Genomic DNA, 17,850 nt, shown 5'->3' with positions numbered 1-17,850 from the left:
CAATATTCTGTCCAATCGGAGCTGTATCCCAGGCTCCTGTGGGGTGTTCCGCTCGCCCCTATTCTCTTGGGGCGGGGACTCAACCGCTGAAGGATGGGGGTCTTCCTCCTTTATACTGCGAGGCTTGCCCATGGCTGCGAGCGGTAAGTTCCTGCAACCTTGCACAACAGTGCCGCTTTCACCCCCTGTCCAAGTACACAGTGTCGTGCTTTTCACTCCTCACAGCGATCTCGGCGCGCTCCATTCCCCAGGTTCGCACTGCTCAGGAGAAGCCCCAGTCCCAATGAGTCGTCCAGGAAGGGTTATTCACAGTCTTACATCCTCCCCAAGCATGAGGGTCAGTCCACTCGCCTCACCTTTGCCCTAGCAAGAGGCTCCTCTCTCAATGCTCTATGCAAGAGCTACCACAATGCACTCTGGTCTCGTGGACGGGGGGGGGAATCCCAGGTCCAGGTACTCCTCTTGTCACCTCGCTGTTGTGCTCCTCTAGCAGCCCCTAGGCCAGCCTGCAGTCCCACTGTGCATGTTAAGGGTTAGGGGTCAGGGGTGCTTCAGTGCCACCTGCAGGGCTCATCCCAAAGGGGGCCGACCAGTATAGGCTGCAGCGGGGGTGGGCTTCACTCTTGTAATCGTTCCTTTTATGTCCTTATGGTGCACCCGCTCAATGCCAATGCCAAGTGGGGCAGGGTCGGCCAAACTGCACCCCACAGGTCCGCTGCCAGCCGCGCTGCACGGCTCGGCCACCGCTCTGTTGGTGCTAGAGGGGGTTCTTGCAATTGCGCTCACCCAGCACACTGCCCACTCCACCCAGTAAGGCCCGCGATCTCAAGCAAACCAGCTGCCCGGCCCGTATGCCGCGTGGTAGGGCAGGGGCCGCCGGTAGAGAGTGTCCAACGTGCTTCGCTGGGTTATCCGGGGATACCACAGTACAATCCACAGGGAACTCCCCCTTGGGCGTCAAGAGCGCGTCTGGGGGACTCCGATCCAAGGGGCGTCCCGGATAACCAGCACTCCCTGGTTCACCTCCAGCTTGCAGGTCCCCAGATCAGCGCCGGCGGGCCCCTGCAATGTCCTCCGATGATTCGGGGCTCCAGGTGCGGCCAATGTAAGCAGGCCACTCCCAGTGCCCCCGTCCGCTATTGGTGCTCTCCCCGCTAGGCTCCCGAGCAGGGCAGCTGGGTGCTCGGCCTTAGATCCACGGCCCGCTTCAGGGCCCGCCCCCCCTGCCAGTCAGAGCGCTCAGCTTGCAATCTTCGAATCAGGTTGCTCCGGCTCCTCCGGTCGAGACTCCGATCCTCCCGGTAGCGTCGCCGTTGATACCCCCCGGTTGCTAAGGGGTCAGTACTCCACCGCCGACCGTGGCCACTCACTGCAAGGCCCGGTCGGAAGTGAAGTCCGGAGTCGGTGCCATTTTAGTCTCGACAGTGCGCGGCGCCCAGTCCCGCGGGGAGCACGACCCGCCCCCGCTCCTCAATGGGCAAACCTCGGCACCCCCTCCACTCCAGGACGCTTCCCACTGTAGCAGGTCGATCCGGGGGTCCCGGGAGGCATCTAATGCAGGAGAATTATGGGGGTTTGGGCGCGGAGCTCAGTGCTCACGCAGCCTTCCCCATCTGCTCCTAAGCCACGCCCTCTGTTGCCAGGTCTTATGCCAGGGATGGTATCTGATATGTATTGTTAGAGGTTGGATTACGTTGAGTGCTGCTTGGATTCCATGACAGCCATTTTATGACCCACCGGGGGAAGTTGCATCCAGAGGAATCCATGCAGTACTTATATTCATCTAGTATTAGGGTATCTTTCATAGATTCACATGCCGGAATCATTCCCCGTCGTCGGGATGGGAGTCCCCGGTACATAAGTAAAGTAATGTCCCATTAGACATAGAGGGTAATAGGCCTAAGGCCTCACATTAGTAACATATCCAGGTCCTTTTGTAACAAGGACCAAACTCTTAGAGAACCGCCAATCAGCTATCACCACCCTCTGGAACCTACCTGGAAGGAGCTCTAGACCCTCAGAGTTTCTACCGCACGTTGTGCTAAGGGAGTCTCCACTGAGCTCTGCTCAGGTTTTCCTTGTTTCTTGGATTCAGGATTATCTTTGTCGGAGTGAAGTCTTATCTGTCTTCATGTCAGACACTCCTAAGGAAGGCCTTTTTAGGCCCTGTGGTACCTGCAAAAAGAAAAGGTTACATGTCGATGACCAGCATAAGGACTGCCTCTACTGTCTTTATCCGGATCATTCACCTAAGGATTGCAAGGTATGTCGTACCTTTTCTACCAAAACACTTAAACACCGTGAGGGAAGGCTTTTAACTTGGCTGCAGAGGCTTAAGGACAAATAAGACCCCTTATCCTCTGAGGAGAGTGAGAACTCATCAAAATCTTCCTCTAAAATTCCTCAAAAAATGTCCAGAGATGTCTCTCCAGGTCCTTCTTCGCAGCACCCTCAAAAGAAGATTCAGAAAAAGTCTTCAGAGGCTTCAAAACCTAAGGATTTACCAACCAGGGAGTCTCCTCCCCTTCAAGGTTTGCAGAAACCAACTTCTAGCCCTCTGACTCCTCCACCGAGGGTAGTCCACACTTTTAAAAAGCCTTCTTCAACCCTGTCAACTACCATCTCGTCAACGGTTGCCTCGACGACGACTAGATCTCCTTGTACAGCTGTGGAAGTGACCTCGTCGACGACGACCGTTTCCACAATCTCGGTCTCGTCGGCGTCCTTCTCGTCAACGACGACGACTTCATCGTTGACGGCACATACCCCTCTGTCGTCGACGATCAAGGTCAAATAATCGTTGTCTGCATCGAAGATACCGTCGATGTCTCACTTGACGACAAGCACAGCGAGAAGTTGTTTGTCGTCAGTGATACGCACGTCGATGAAGACTGTACCGTCGACGACGACATCATCGACGAGAGGTTGCTCGTCAACGCCAGTGCCCTTTGTGACCATCGATGATTCTTTGTCGACGACTAATATATCGACGACGGACTCGTCGACGACGCCTACAGCATATGTGCAAATAACGTATTTTCAACAGAAATTTACAAAGCAAAGGCTGACGCCTTCGCTTACATCACTCAGCAGGGTCCAACCGTTAACCTCCATCTCATCTTTTGGACGATGAGGATTCGGATGAGGACAGCATGTTCAGGGCTGCCAGAAGTCCCTGGGAACTTAATGTCAAATATCAGGAGGATTCAGAGTATGATGAAGAAGATATGGAGGAACAGTCATATTATCTGGACGAAAGCCATCATCAACAGCCACAGATGGTTTGTCTTCATTCAGCTCTGGTCTCTGACCTGCAATTCCTAATTTCAGACTACAAAAAGAGGTTCCCTACCTCTGCCCAATCTCCTGCTCCAGTTCTCTCTCCTCATCTGAGGGCGCAAGTTCCACAACCACATCTTACCATTGACGTACCTGTGCCACCTCCCCCCTCTACGGATGATGAGGAGGAGGAACAACAGGAGGAAGGGGAAATTCACGATACTCTGTCGCATCATGACGAATGGGACGACTACGTTATCCCTCTTCCAGCATCACTGTTGCCTCCTCAAGTGGACTCGCCTCCAGAATATATCGGAGGCTTCAATAATCTCCTGGAAAGAGCAGCACAGCGCTTCCCACTTCCTATGCCTTCTCACCAACAGGACTGTTTCCTTTATGACTTCAAGGAACCTTTTAAGAAATCGGTAAGATATTTGCCTATCATAGATTATATCTGGGATCAAGGCATCAAAATAATGCAAAATCCTTCCACAGTTCTCCCAGTCTTGCAAAGACTGGACAAGAACTATAGAGCTCCAGACAATGCTCCAGCCTGCCTTATAGGCCATCCCAAGCCTGATTCAGTGATTTAATCAGGCAGCTCAGCGGAAGTCAAAAAACCCTTCTGCCTCACTTTCAGCTCCTCTGGATAAAGAGGACAGACGCCTAGACAAAATTGGGAAACGTTTTTCTTCCATGTCGGCGTTAACGGTGCAAGCGTCTAACTCAGCGTTATTGGGTTGCTACAATAGGCAGATGTGGTCAGACAGTGCACCCTACCTAGAAACCCTGCCCCAAGAGTCTAAGGAGGAGGCACGGAAAATACTATTAGAGGGAGAAAGTTCAGCCTCAGAAATTAAAGATTGTGCGATGGACATCACATCTACTGGTTTCCGCCAACTGGCTGGGGCAGAGGTCCTACGACACCGGGGTTGGCTTAAGGCAACAACATTCCGGCCCGAGAGCCAGACAAAAATTCTGGACATAAAAGTTATTCTTTTTGTTTGGGGGAAAACATCATTTCAGACAGACTTTCAAAAAAGTGGTTTACCGCTTCAGGTGAAAGTTCGACTAAGTTGGAAAATGCCGCAACTGTGCAGTCGTGAGCATGATTGCTATCATCGATGACAGGATCAGCAGTGCTCACAGAAGGTCGTACCTGGGTGATGTTGCTCTCATCTCGTACTTCACTACCCTTTAATCGCAGTGGTGAAGTCTCAACGAATGCCGTCATCAGGATTGGTAACCTCTGGGGACAACACGATGCATGAGCCGTTACAGGACTTAACAAAGAATCTGTATCCAATGGTACTGCTTATTGTAGTGTAAGACAGACGTCCAATACGCATAGCATACATCGAAGCACAGGTAAGATACAATTCTGCCAGATGGGTCTGAATGAAAGAAACCAGGTCATATTCAGATCTCTTAGCCGGGCTAATCCAAGGACTTTGGTTATGCTGTCCCGATAGCGTATAGCTAGGATCGTTTCTTCCATTGTTGCAGGAGTCTTGTCCGCGTTTTGGCTTGCCATAACGAAGCAGAAGTATCAAAAATAAAATGCCTGCTATGAGTCCCAACAGGAGTGGTAGGCCGCCAAAGACAGAATGGACAAAATTAGGAAAAATGCCCAGAACTGTTGTGAAGGGTGTTAACAGTCCCGAAAAAATTGTCTTAAATTCATGTGGGATACCTCCAGTATCGGACATATTTAGGATTTGGCTTAACATTTCTGCGAAATGTAGGGGGCAATTTGCATTATTTTCCAAGCTTCGTTGTAAGCTGCATATATACCGGCCGCTATGAAACGTTTTTGACGCTGTTTGCGTGGTCCCATTATGAAATCACGCAAGTCAGCACCATCTTTAAGTAAAGTCAAGTGTTGCTTAATTTCTGCCAGTGTGGATGTGTGTAGCCATTCGAGGCATAGTTTTCCTACACTGTATGTTGTAACTATCCCTGGATGTTGTCTCTGGGAGTATCTAGGGTCTGGCCTGGTCAATTTGAACCCCTGTATTTTGTTCAGGAATCTATCTTGACAGTTATTTGTGTCTGTGGGCCAGATCAACCATTTCTTCCAATCAGGATGTGTTCTGTTTTGGTTAAAAATATGGGATACGTCTATCTCAACATCTGTAGTGCTATTACTGTCAGGTGTTGGCTTTGGAATAGACGGTTTGTTTAAGTCTTTAATTTTGGCTAGGCCAAGACAGGTTGTCTGTTGAACGGTATCATTCAAGAATATCATTTGTTCTGGGATCATGCAGGCTCTAAATAATGATTCTATACCTTGGACCTGCCAATCTTTGGTACCCCAGATGGTTTTTGTTTCAATATTGTTTTTCCAAAATTCAAAACCAAATGTAGTCATTTGTTCATAAAATGCTTCTGAATAGATTAATTTAGTGTTTGTCAGCATTGTTTTCATTCCTGTCTTATTTAACATTTTGAAATAAAAGACTTCTGCTTCACTTGTGTTGAACCCTGAGAAGTATGGGAATTTCTCATAAAATGTTTTTGAACTGCCTTTTGGTGGAGTTGCACAATGTTCCCATTGATTATACTTTAAAACATTTCTAGGTTGAGCAGATTTATGCAAATAGTGATGTGCAAAATGGTTGTAGCAGTACATGTCTTCATAATTAGATGAACCCTGTAAGTAATAATGTTCTGTAAATTTTGCTGACATTACTAAGTCTTGACATCATATCATTAATACTATTAAAGTCCCAATCATCAGAGAATGTGCTCGGTTTTACAAAGTCACTCAATGAAATCTTAAACTGGTGTGGATACTTCAGGAGCTCGACCGGGCCATAAATATCGTAATCTGTTTTGTCCCAAGCTACCCCACCGGGTATTGGATTGGCTGTGACATTCACGGATGATAGTTCTCTTTTCTCGATGTGAGATGACTTGCGTGGCTTTAGGACCAAGTTGATGTTCTGACTTGCTGTGTCCATTGTACTATATTTTCCCTCAATGAATTTTCCCAAACAAAGAACCATGATGAGCCAAAGCAGGAGGGAAGTACACCTAACACAATCCAAAATTCAATCCATGGAGAAATCAGATAGGTTTCTTTCAGTTCATGAAAGATTTCTGTTACTTTGTCTTTAAAAGATTTAGTTGTGGCTGTTCTTCAGGCTCGCTTGGATCCTCAGAAAAGTCATTGAAATTGATGAAGTAGCCGGATGCAGTTCTATCAATTGTTGGAATCGCTTCATGATTTTTATTTGCTTTTGGAATTTTCTTTGTTTCATTAGCATAGTCTGTGGCTACATCGTTGTAGACAGGTGTTTCTTGATGAACTGTTTCAATTTGGGCTTCAAGAGGCACAAGTTCCATGGCATTATTGCATAGTCCCTTTTTAATCACTGCAGGTTTATCAAATGTGATTAGTCTCTCAGTTTGAACCTCTTGGATTGTAGCAAGATTTGGTCTTCTGCTATTTCTTGGGAGTCCACTGGGCCTACTACTTATTATCGGCCACATGATTGTGGTTTGACCAGGTCGATTGATACAACTCGGTTCTCCTTTTTACCAGCAAGGGGCGGTAGTACAACTGATCTTGTTCCGTTGACAGCTAAGACAGGTACTGCTTTTCTGTAAGAAGGCCCAAATTCCTTCTTCACCGCGATCTTCTCTCTGACCAGATCCCCAATCTTTGGAATCCAGACAGGCCTTGCTGGGACAGGTGGTTTCTCTTCAGTGGCTGTTGGCTGGTTTTTTAGCTTTACGTTGCTCAGGTCTTTTCTTTTTTCATTTAAGTCCTGTAAAATAGCCAAACGATCTTTGATATCAAAGCATTTTTCTTCTACCACTGAAGTCTGACTATATAAGTCCTGAATATGCATTCTAGTACCGAACAATAGTTCATACGGACTGAAACCTTTTAGAGAATTTCTTGGCAGATTGTTAAGACTACGTTGGACACTTGTTAAATGTTGGACCCACCCAGTACCCGTACCTAATACCCTCACCGTTATAGATTGCTTTATGTCTCTGTTTATTCTTTCCACAATCCAGTTTCCCTCAGGATGGAAGGGACAAGAGTTCCGCAATGCAATGCCCATGCTGGTCATGGCCTCCTTATAAGCTCGAGAGCTAAAAGCAGGACCCTGGTCAGAATGTAGCATGCCAATTGCGTATGTGCCGATATAGACTCGCAAATCTTTTATAACAGTTCTGGCGTCAGCCGAGCGCTGGTGTCTACATTTTAAGTGAATCTAGTCTTAAATAATATACATATAGGACGCATGTTTCCTGTTTAATCATGCGTATAGATCGCCTTATGCTTTCTACTAGGTGTTCTGGCACTACTTCGGCCGGTTCGCCACTGCGATCTCTGTTGCAGTTTTCACAATTTTTTGCAAATTTGTGATTATCCAAGCTCATTCCGGGCCACCAGTGTTCTGATTGTAATTCTGTCAGAGATTCCTTGATCCTTCGGTGCCCTAGAACTTCACCCATGTGTGCGTCTGCTATTAGCAAGACTCTCCTGTTCGTGTTTGGAATCACTCTATACCCCACTCCAGGGATTCGAGCAAAAGGAACGGAGTTTGCATCGATTATGTATGTATAATTGAGTGGATAGTTCACGGGTAATGCTGCACAGTCGCCTTTTGAAGACGTTTTTACCGCCAGCACGGTTTCCCCGTCTATGTATTTTTCTGAAAGCTTTTTTGTCGCTACGGAAGCCGTTTTAGTTGCTTCCGCTGTGGCTATTTCAGCCAATGAATTCCCTGCAGCGTGAACGCCATCACGCTGATGACTCAGTGTATGTATCACGTGAGTCTTTTGTAGTTCTTTCTTTACAAGAACTACTTGTTCCCAAAGCGATTTTTGCTTAATTGTGGCACCTGTGTCATCTTTGTAACCGTTTTCAAACCATTTCTGCAGGTCTGTATTGTATGATTTGACGCAGGAATGCGAATCGCACACTATTAGTGTCGGGAATTCGCGATCGGCAATGTCGAGTGCCATTTTTAAAGCTATTAATTCAGTCTATTGACCTGAATTGTTTTTTACAGATTGTGACATTGTTACCAGTGGTCTCAATTTACCTCCGCGCCACCGGCATTTGACAACCTCGCACGTAGCGTTATGAGCTTATTTTACCCAAACTGAGGGTTCTGCTTAACTGTGTATATTTCGCAGGCGTAAAGTTGTATGGGCAGAATGTCGTCAGGCAGAGGATATTCTTTTTCATATGTTAGATATTTCAATTTTTTCATTTCCGGGTCAAAATAGTATTTCACTTTTTCTGTAGCAAGAGAATTTTCCCATTGTATCCATTTTGGATCTAATGCCACGGTAGTTAAATTACATGGGCTTGTTAATGACTCGAAGGCTGATTCTGCTGTTAAAACAGTAATCCTTTTGCCTTCGGCTTGGTCTCTTTCTTTTGCTACAGCTGTTTGAACCGCATTTACAACATTTTTCGCAAGACTGAATGTTTTTTCAGCTTGTGAGTACAAGTGTGATTTGTATGCTATTGGTACCTTTTCTCCCTCATTAGAGGTCAGGTACATGAATCCGCATCTTCCTGGGATGACTCGGATTACAAGGTTGCGTGTATTATCGCGAGTTTGCAATTTTGTTTTTGCTAACATGTCTGTTTGCAATGATCTCAAAATTTCTGTGTGTTTTTGAGTCCAATTGATTGGTTTAAAATCTGGTTTTATTAATTCATAGAGAGGTTTAACCCTCTCTGCATAATTTAGAATGTAAGTTCTTCCGAAATTCAGGAATCCTAGTATTGATTGTAAGTTCCTCAGCGTTTTTGGTGCTTGGAGTACAGCACACTTTTCTAAGAAATGGTCTGCTAGGCTTTTGCCTTCACTTGATAATTCATATCCTAAAAACTGGACAGTTAGATGGGCAATTCGTGACTTTTTAAAGTTGAATTTGTAACCCTCTGCTGCAAAACCAAGTATTATGGTGTTCACTCTTTTCAAGTGAGTATCCAAGTCATCATCTGTTAGATAGGTGTCATCGACATAAGATAATGCCTCATCATCATACATTTGTAGTAACTCTGTTACTCTTGCTGAGAATAATCCTGGGCTATTCTTGAACCCCTGTGGGAGTCGACAGAAATTTTTCTGCGAGCCCATTATTGAGAAAGCGGTCAAATACCTGCTTTCAGGTGCAATGTTTTGACAAAAGAATCCATTAGAGATGTCTAATGTCGTTTTGTATTTTTTGCGCACGATGTTATTCATTAGTGCTGCACTGTGTGAGTTTTGTACTGCAAATGTCTTGCAACATGAGTTAAGGTGTCTGTAGTTCAAAACTAGACGATATGAATCGTCTGGCTTGGAGACAGGAAACAAAGGGTTGTTAATTTGTGAGGTGCATGTTTCAATCACCCACTGGTATTCAAGTTGATCTAAGATCTCCCTGACCTGTTTTTTAGCTTCTTGCTTAATTGGGTACTGCCTTTGTGCAGTTGGTTGATTTTTTTAATTGGATTTTGTGAGGAGGAGAGTCCTCATCCCATCCTACATGATTTTTATATAATGCAGGAGCTTGGGCTACTGCCCACTTTCTTGCAAGTGTATATTTTTTATGAATTGGAATGTGATTTGAGAAGGCAGGCATAATCATTTCTTCGCCATGAGGGCACTCCCTGACAAACTTTGGTGGCCAGTCCTTTTCAGCTAAAAGGATGTCATAGCCTTTCGAAAGGTTATCCCAAAATAGACCCCTTACTTTCCTAGTCTTATCTCCCTCTATACGTAATGTTATCTCGTATATTTTATGAGGTTTGCTAACTCTGCTGTCTGCAGTTTCAACTTGAATGTATTCATTTGTGTCCACTGTCTCCAGATGATTCATCAGGATCTTGCGAGCTATGGTCACTTCTGCTGCGCTGTCTAGCACTGTCTGGGCCCACTCTCCATTTTTCAGCTGTGTCCTCAGTATCCTCGGCATGTTTGACTATTTTAATGCTGGCTACCTTCTTTCTTGGGAATTGTAATTTTTTACTTTGATGAGCAGGTGTTTTGTCTTTGGACTTGACGTGCTCTTCCCTTTGTTCTGACCGGCCTCTTCTTTCCGATTTCTGCGAGGAAGTCTGAAAAGATCGAGAGGGACGTGTATCAATATCTTGATATATATCAGGTTTCTTTAGATTATCCCTATTTCTAAGGTTGTATCTTTTCTCAGAGGGCTCCCTCTGGGGAGACTTGTGTCCTTGGTCCGGAGATCTTTCTCTCCGCCGAGGAGACCTTCCTCTGGACTGGAATCTTTTTTCTTTGGGAGTGGATTGCTTATTTCCATCCCAGCTCTTTTTTGGAGTGTTTAGATTATTTTTAATAAATATTTTTTCAGGATTTTCAGTTAGTTGGGGTTTTACTGGTTTCCCACCCAAACTATCTCTTCCTAGTTCTTCATAGGATTTTTCTATGATTCTGGCAAGTTCAAATGGTTGTTCTGCTATATCTGTTTCTTTCAATTTCTGGTGGATCGCCACAGATGCTGCTTCCCCTTTTATGTTGGCTAATAATATAGCCTAGACCTGCTTGAAGTCTTTTAGTAATTTCATACCCAGAGTTAAAGCAGGTTCTGGACCGTATTCATTTTGAATCTGTCTTAACACATCCGGTATTACCGCCATGGACGGAACACCATGTGTTTTTGTGTAAATGGAAGCGAAAACTGTGCCCCAAGTGTCACAGTCCTCCACATGTGGTGCGATCCCCATTGGAAGGCAGATAGTCAGAATTCTGTGTTTCTCAGTAGGGGTAGTATCCGGAAATACTGCCTCTATTTGAGTGATTTTTTGTGCTAACCAGAATGGAATTTGTTCCCGTTTTATTGGTGCTTTACCCAGACATGATTGTATGTTCTGTGGTGTTATTTTATTTGTATTCCCCTGATGAGGGGTCAGCTGTGGAATGTTAATAGCTGGTTGGACTGTTGAAGTCCGCATTACATATTGGACTAATTGTCTATGAATTTTAATCAGTTGTTTTAGCTGTGCTAAAAGTTCTGGTATTGAAATTTTTTCAATGTCTGGATGTGGTGTGTAGCTGGCTAGAACCGGCCACGTTGCTCCTGGTCTACCTAGTGGACCGAGCCTAGTGATGTGATTATTATGTTTTAGGGCGCCTTTAAACCAGAGCAGGTGCTCTTGGTATTTTAATGGGATTTCCACCTCCTCTAAAGGAGTGTATTCATCCGGTGGTTCCTCTATTTTGTAATAGTGGAATTTGTGTGTGACAGCATTTGCTGCTGGAAAGTTTATCCATGAATAGAATACCTCTGTCTGCCGATATTCATGTGCCTCAATTACGAATACGACTATACCACCTCTCGATGTTAGTCCATTCTCTATAAGTTTAAGAGTTATAGTTTTTCTTATGTTGACCGGAATGAGTATAGCATCCGGGTCGGTCTGCAGGAGACTATTGTCATCCTCTAGGAGTTGAGCTGCTATTCTAGCTGTCTCCCTTTCTTCTTCATTTTCTGACATTTTTACTGACAGAAAGGTTTTTGTTGCAGATCACGTTTCAAGGGAACCAAGATTAGGTGCACAATATTTTGGAACACTGTATCCTTCAACGTTGACTAAACCAGAAACTATACATAGAAATCTCTTCCTACTAAGTTCCGGCGGATTTTTAACCTTTTACCCACTCCAGACGTCTTTTGGAGTATTTACGGGAAAAAGGGTCTGTGTGAAAGAGCACGACTGAGTTACTCTAACGTCTTGCGTTAGATGTATCGCCTTACCAAACGTTGGGCGCCATGTAGTGTAGTTCCTATATTCCCAATAGGCTCTGCGCATTGTAATAATATATTCAGCAGTGTAGACGTAGGACTGAGGTTATCTAGGTCTCTACTGACTATATTAGACTTAAGGTTTGCCAGCTAGCTCAGAGGTCACTAGAAACTTTCTCGAATAAACGAGGAGGAGTTTAACCTCCCTGGATAGACAAGAAGGGATTAGCTTCTGACAACCATAAAACATGACAACTTTGCTCTCCCTGAATAAGAGTGTATCAATAGAGTCATGTGAAAACAAAAGACAATTATTTCACTCAGTCAAATGTGCGTACTTAGTTTCACCAGAATGCAGAGAAAAGAGAAATGGGCGTTTTCAATAAAAGGTGTTATTTATTGAGCAGTCTTCTTCCTCATACAAGAGAAATGAATTGCCACGATTGTAATGCTCATGGTAAAGTAAAGTGCGTACAGTAAAAGGAGGATTATAAAATAATACTGTAAAAGCATTGATATGGTTTCTTAGCCATATGATACTTTAAAATAGATAAAATATATACATACATATATACATTGACTAATCGTACTCAACTGGTGCTTCTAAATACGCCTACCCCGGTGTACCTGACCTAAGCCTAATACGTGGGAAGGAGTAAGCAAGTAGCAGTTTAATTTAAGTTTGTTTTGCCAAGAATCTGACTCAAGAATTCTCTGTAAGGGTTTACTCTGTTCCGTACCTGGGTAATAGAAAGCAGGAGATCTGGTATCTCTCTCTCAGGACTCGATATCCCAGCAACCCGCAAGGGTAGGCTGGAAACGCCGGAGCTGGATTTCTCGGCAGGAGAAAAGACAGCGTCTCTCTCAGCGCGTCAAAGAGGAGGGGCAGCGTCCGTGGGCTCTCGCATCAGCTGGGCTTTCGGGCAAGTAGATAGCTGCTCTGCTCCAGATTCACCACCGTGTGTTTGCTTAAGGCAACGTTGGTATATTTATACCTGAAAGGTGCCTGGGTTTGACGTAAGGTTGGACATAAGACGTCAATAAAGATGTCACTAAGAACTGGCCGTTCTTACAGTGCTTTACAGGAGTTCTGGGACGAAATCAAAACAAAAGCAAGGGGGATTTCCAAGGTTGCTGGAGGCTTGGTTTTGTTTAGAGAACTCGGTGTGCTTACTAGGGGGCCGGAGAAGTAGCCTTGCTTAATGTGACAGCATGTGCTACGACTGAATTATGGATATGATTATTATGCCGTTGTATGGAAATTATTGATTATAGCCGGACAAGGGCAAAAAATAGGAATATCGGTTCAGGTTTCCTAGATAAAACACTACAGAGGAGGCTACCAGCAGTATAGATCCTCCTACTCCTCCTCAAACCAACAATACAGGTCACAATTTCAGCAGAGGCAACAAGCACAAACTTCATACAACAAGTCTTCCTTTCGCGGAAGAGCCAGATAACAGAAGGATTCCGCCCGACACCAATAACTTCTCTCTACCGCCAATCTCCATTTCCTCTCCGCCTGCGAAAGTAGGAGGAAAAATATCCCACTATCTACAGAATTGGAAGCAAATAACAACAGACCGTTGGGTTCTCCAACTAGTGCAATGTGGACATTCGCTGGAGTTTGTTCAAGAAATATCATCAATGATCCAGAAGGGAGCGATAGAACAGGTTCCTGTTCATCAAAGAGGACAAGGTTTTTACTCCAGATTCTTCTTGGTACGCAAAAAGGAGAAGAAATGGAGACCAATACTAGATTTGAGAAGCCTAAACAAATTCCTAAAGAAACAATCGTTTCGCATGGTCACCATTCAGGAAGTCTTGCAACTTCTCAATGCGAACGATTAAATGGTATCCTTGGGTCTCCAAGATGCCAATTTCCATATTCCTATCCACAAACAACACAAAAAAATCCTGAGGTTCGCTGTGGCCGGCAGATGTTACCAGTTCCGGGTCCTGCCCTTCGGACTTAAGTCAGCCCCACGCATCTTCACAAAATGTCTCTCTCGAGTAGATGCATACCTCAGAGAGCAACATCACCAAGTCTTTCCTTATCTGGACGGCTGGCTTGTCAAGGCACCCTATCTCGACAGCGCAAGGAGATCTTCCAGAGCCTGTCTACGGCTTTTCAAACAATTGGGTCTCGCCCTCAACCCAGACAAATCAATTGTACAGTCTCCTCAACAAATAACATTTCTGGGAGCTCTCCTGGATACGGTCCTGAAAAAAGCTTTCCCGTCACAGGAGGGACAACAAAAACTTCTACAATTAGCAGAGCGCATAAGGAAAAGAAAATCTCTTTCAGTGTGCCTATTCAAATCTCTCCTCGGAATGATGTCATCCTGCATTCTTCTGATTCCCTACTGTCGCCTCCGTATGCGTCCTCTCCAGGAGTCTATTTCCACTCAGTGGATTCAGGTAGACGGATCCTTCAACAACATCATACAGGTCACTCCTCAGATGGTCGTTGCTCTACACTGGTGGACTCTTCCACAAAATCTATCCGAGGCCTACCTTTTCTAACTCAAGCCTCTCCCCAAGTGATAACCATGGACTCATCTCTAGAAGGTCGGGAGCCTTCCTTCAAGAGCTCCAAATCAGCGGAAAGTGGTCATCTTCAGAACGCAAACTGCATATAAACCTCCTGGAGCTGAGAGCAGTTTATCTAGCCCTCCGAGCTTACCTCCCCAGGATCAAAGGTTCCCTATTACTCGTCAGAACAGACAATACTACGATGATGCACTACCTGAACAAACCGGGAGGAACTCGTTCACTATCACTCTCTTAAGAATCTCAACAAATCTGGAAATGGTCGCTTCAGCACAAAATTTCCCTGAGGGCGGAGTATGTTCCAGGAAAAACAAAATACATTGGCAGATTCACTAAGTAGACTGCAAACAACCTGCCATGAGTGGGAATTGAACCAGCATACTCTCAACAACATCTTCTCTCAATGGTGCAAACCACTGTTGGATCTGTTTGCCACCCAGTACAATGCCAAATGCCAACACAAGCTGGCATCCCCAACGGGGATCTCTGGGGAATGCATTTTCAATAGCATGGTTCGACGTATTTGCCTACGCCTTTCCATTGATTCCCCTGATTCCCAGGGTCCTCAGGAAGATGAAGGCAGAGCCCTGCACACTAATCCTAATAGCTACAGCATGGCCTTGCCAGCATTGGTTCACGGAGCTCCATCTTCTCTCCTTGCACCCTCCAATTCCGTTGATGCTATTCCCTTCTCTCCTCACAAGGGATCAGAATCAAGTCCAACACCCGGATCCAGCATCTCTCAAATAATCTGCCTGGCTCCTGAGTTCCAAGAATTTCATGGCCTAAACATTCCTCCAGACTGCAGAGCAGTTCTAGCTCGGGCTCGAGCTGATAGTACAAACATGACTTATTCCTTCCAATGGAAAAGATTCTGTATCTGGTGTAGATCTGCTACGGTGCATCCCCTCACTTCCTCACCAGAAGAAATATTACCATACTTTCTCCATCTAGCAACTTCAGGTCTCGCTCACGCCTCCTCTAAAGTTCACCTGGCAGTGATATCCCGTTTCAGGAGATCTTCTACAGGACCTTCTCTTTGGTCACATAGACTGATAAAACAATTCCTCAAAGGCCTATTTAGGACTTTCCCTTCCGTAAAGTCCCCACCTCCAACTTGGCAACTCAACACAGTCCTTGCTCAACTTATGAGGCATCCCTTTGAGCCGATACACAGAGCGGACCTCAAGTTCCTCTCATGGAAGACTGCACTTCTTCTAGCCCCTGCATCTGCAAGACGAGTAAGTGATCTTCATTCATTTACAATCCAGGAACCATTTCTCCAATTCAAGAACAATACGGTAATTCTTCGGACTATTCCAAAATTTGTACCCAAAGTCCCATCGGACTTTCACCTTAATGAACCTATCGTCTTAAAGACCTTCTTTCTAAATCCTCAAACAGCGGCCGAGAGAGCTCTTCATTCATTAGATCTGAAACTCTGCCTTAAATTCTACCTTGACAGGACAATAGTGTTCCGCAAATCCAACCAACTCTTTGTGGCTTACAGTTTACCTAGAAAAGGTTTTCCACTTACTAAACTAAGTATTTCTAGATGGATCTCTGGTGCTATTGTCTTCGGTCACCAGCAAGCTCGCCAACCTTTACAATCGAGAATTCGTGCCCATTCCACTAGGGCCGTTTCTACTTAGATGGCACTATTTGCAGGTGTGCCTGTCGCAGACATTTGCAGAGCGGCAACATGGAAGACGCCGCAAACATTTACCAAGCATTACTGCCTGGATACAGAACTAATGAAGGATGCTGCAGTGGGACAGGCGGTGTTACGTCATCTATTTCAATAGAGGTGAGCCTGCCTTCCTTCCCACCAACCTCTCTTTTCTTTTTTAGACACATATTTCTCTGTTGTTCCTATGATCTTTGCCATACTTGCAATTTGTTGCTTTCCATTTTCACATTGATATGTCTATTATCTGGTGAATTTCTGCATTCTGTACGAAACCAAATGTGCTTATCATTGCTTTCTATTCTGATTCAGGCATGTGAATCTATGGAAGATATCCTAATACTGGATAAGAAATGCGTTACCTGTAACTGCAGTTATCCAGTATTGGTATCTTTCATAGATGAACATGCAACCCACCCACCTCCCCTGGAAGGGCTCATCTAGTACTCTCAGTTGCACCTCTATATAGCACTATGCCTATGAAAATATGAGGGTCTAGAGCTCCTTCCAGGAAGGTTCCAGAGGGTGGTGATAGTTGATTGGCTGTTCTCTAAGAGTTTGGTCCTTGTTACAAAAGTACCTGGATATGTTACTAATGTGAGGCCTTAGGCCTATTACTCTCTGACTAATAGGACATTACTTTACTTGTGTACCGGGGACTCCCATCCCGACGACGGGGAATGATTCAGGCATGTGAATCTATGAAAGATACTAATACTGGATGTTAGACCTGTCTGCCCTTTGGGTAGTCCCTTCTAATTATTTATTTATTTTTTGTCCCCTTTTTGCCCCTCAAAACCTTTAATTTTTACGTCCACTGGATCTTTTTGAGGTATTGACCTAGGGGTTAGGTGTTCTTTGCACTCATAGTCTTTTCTTGAGGCCTTGGCGCCTTCCTGTCTAGATTCACTAGACCCACAAAATGGTGGCCAGCAACTGCCACAACTGCCACCTTAGAGTCTGGACCCATAGGTTAGCATAGGAATGTTCCAGAACCCTCTGGACCCTTCTGGACCTTCCTGGGCCAGCCTTTAAAAGGCGGAATGTTAGGTAGCCATTTTGAGTAGTGACCAGAGGGTGTTGTGAAACCTGGTCGCAGGAGGAGTGAGGCAAAGTTGTCAGGAGAGAGGCGCATTAAGCAAAGGGAGATCGTTCCTTGGATCGGCTGCCTACTTGTATGACGTTTTCCCCCTGCTATTGGACCCAGCCCTTCTAACACGGAGTTACTCCAGTCTAACTGCGGATGCCCAGCACACTTAAAGACAACTTGAGTCTACTGAGGGAAGCGAGGCGCAGGAGTCCCTGAGAACGTGGGTTCACTCACGGTGTGGAAGAATCTGTCGCGTTGTTTCCAGGCGTCTGCTGTGACCCCCGACCGCGCTGAAGTGTGCCGTTTTTGGGGTGTGCTCCCTCCGAAGTGGCTGAGGAGGAAGCTAAGCGAGATCTGTGGTTGAACTTGCGGAGGCAGGGGAGCCCCGTAAAAGCTGCCGAGCAGACGGAAGAGTCGGCTTGGGCGGACTCGGCCAGCTGTGTTGCCGGAATCAAGGAAACGCCGCGTGTGGCGTGACGTCGTGACAGGAGGCAGAGCAGAGGCGTAGCTG

General features: G+C 45.4%; 1 protein-coding gene across 2 annotated transcripts in view; it reads left to right on the top strand.

Moving 5' to 3' along the window:
• SLC49A4 (solute carrier family 49 member 4) overlaps positions 1 to 17,850 on the top strand; it is a 670,368-nt gene that overhangs the window by 146,882 nt on the left and 505,636 nt on the right. The gene's annotated exons all lie outside the window — the stretch shown is intronic.

This window comes from Lissotriton helveticus, chromosome 3_1, assembly GCF_964261635.1.
Source record: "Lissotriton helveticus chromosome 3_1, aLisHel1.1, whole genome shotgun sequence".
Classification (NCBI taxonomy): domain Eukaryota; kingdom Metazoa; phylum Chordata; class Amphibia; order Caudata; family Salamandridae; genus Lissotriton; species Lissotriton helveticus.
The sequence above is the reverse complement of the archived record's forward strand: the minus strand, read 5'-3'. Positions and strand labels throughout refer to the sequence as shown.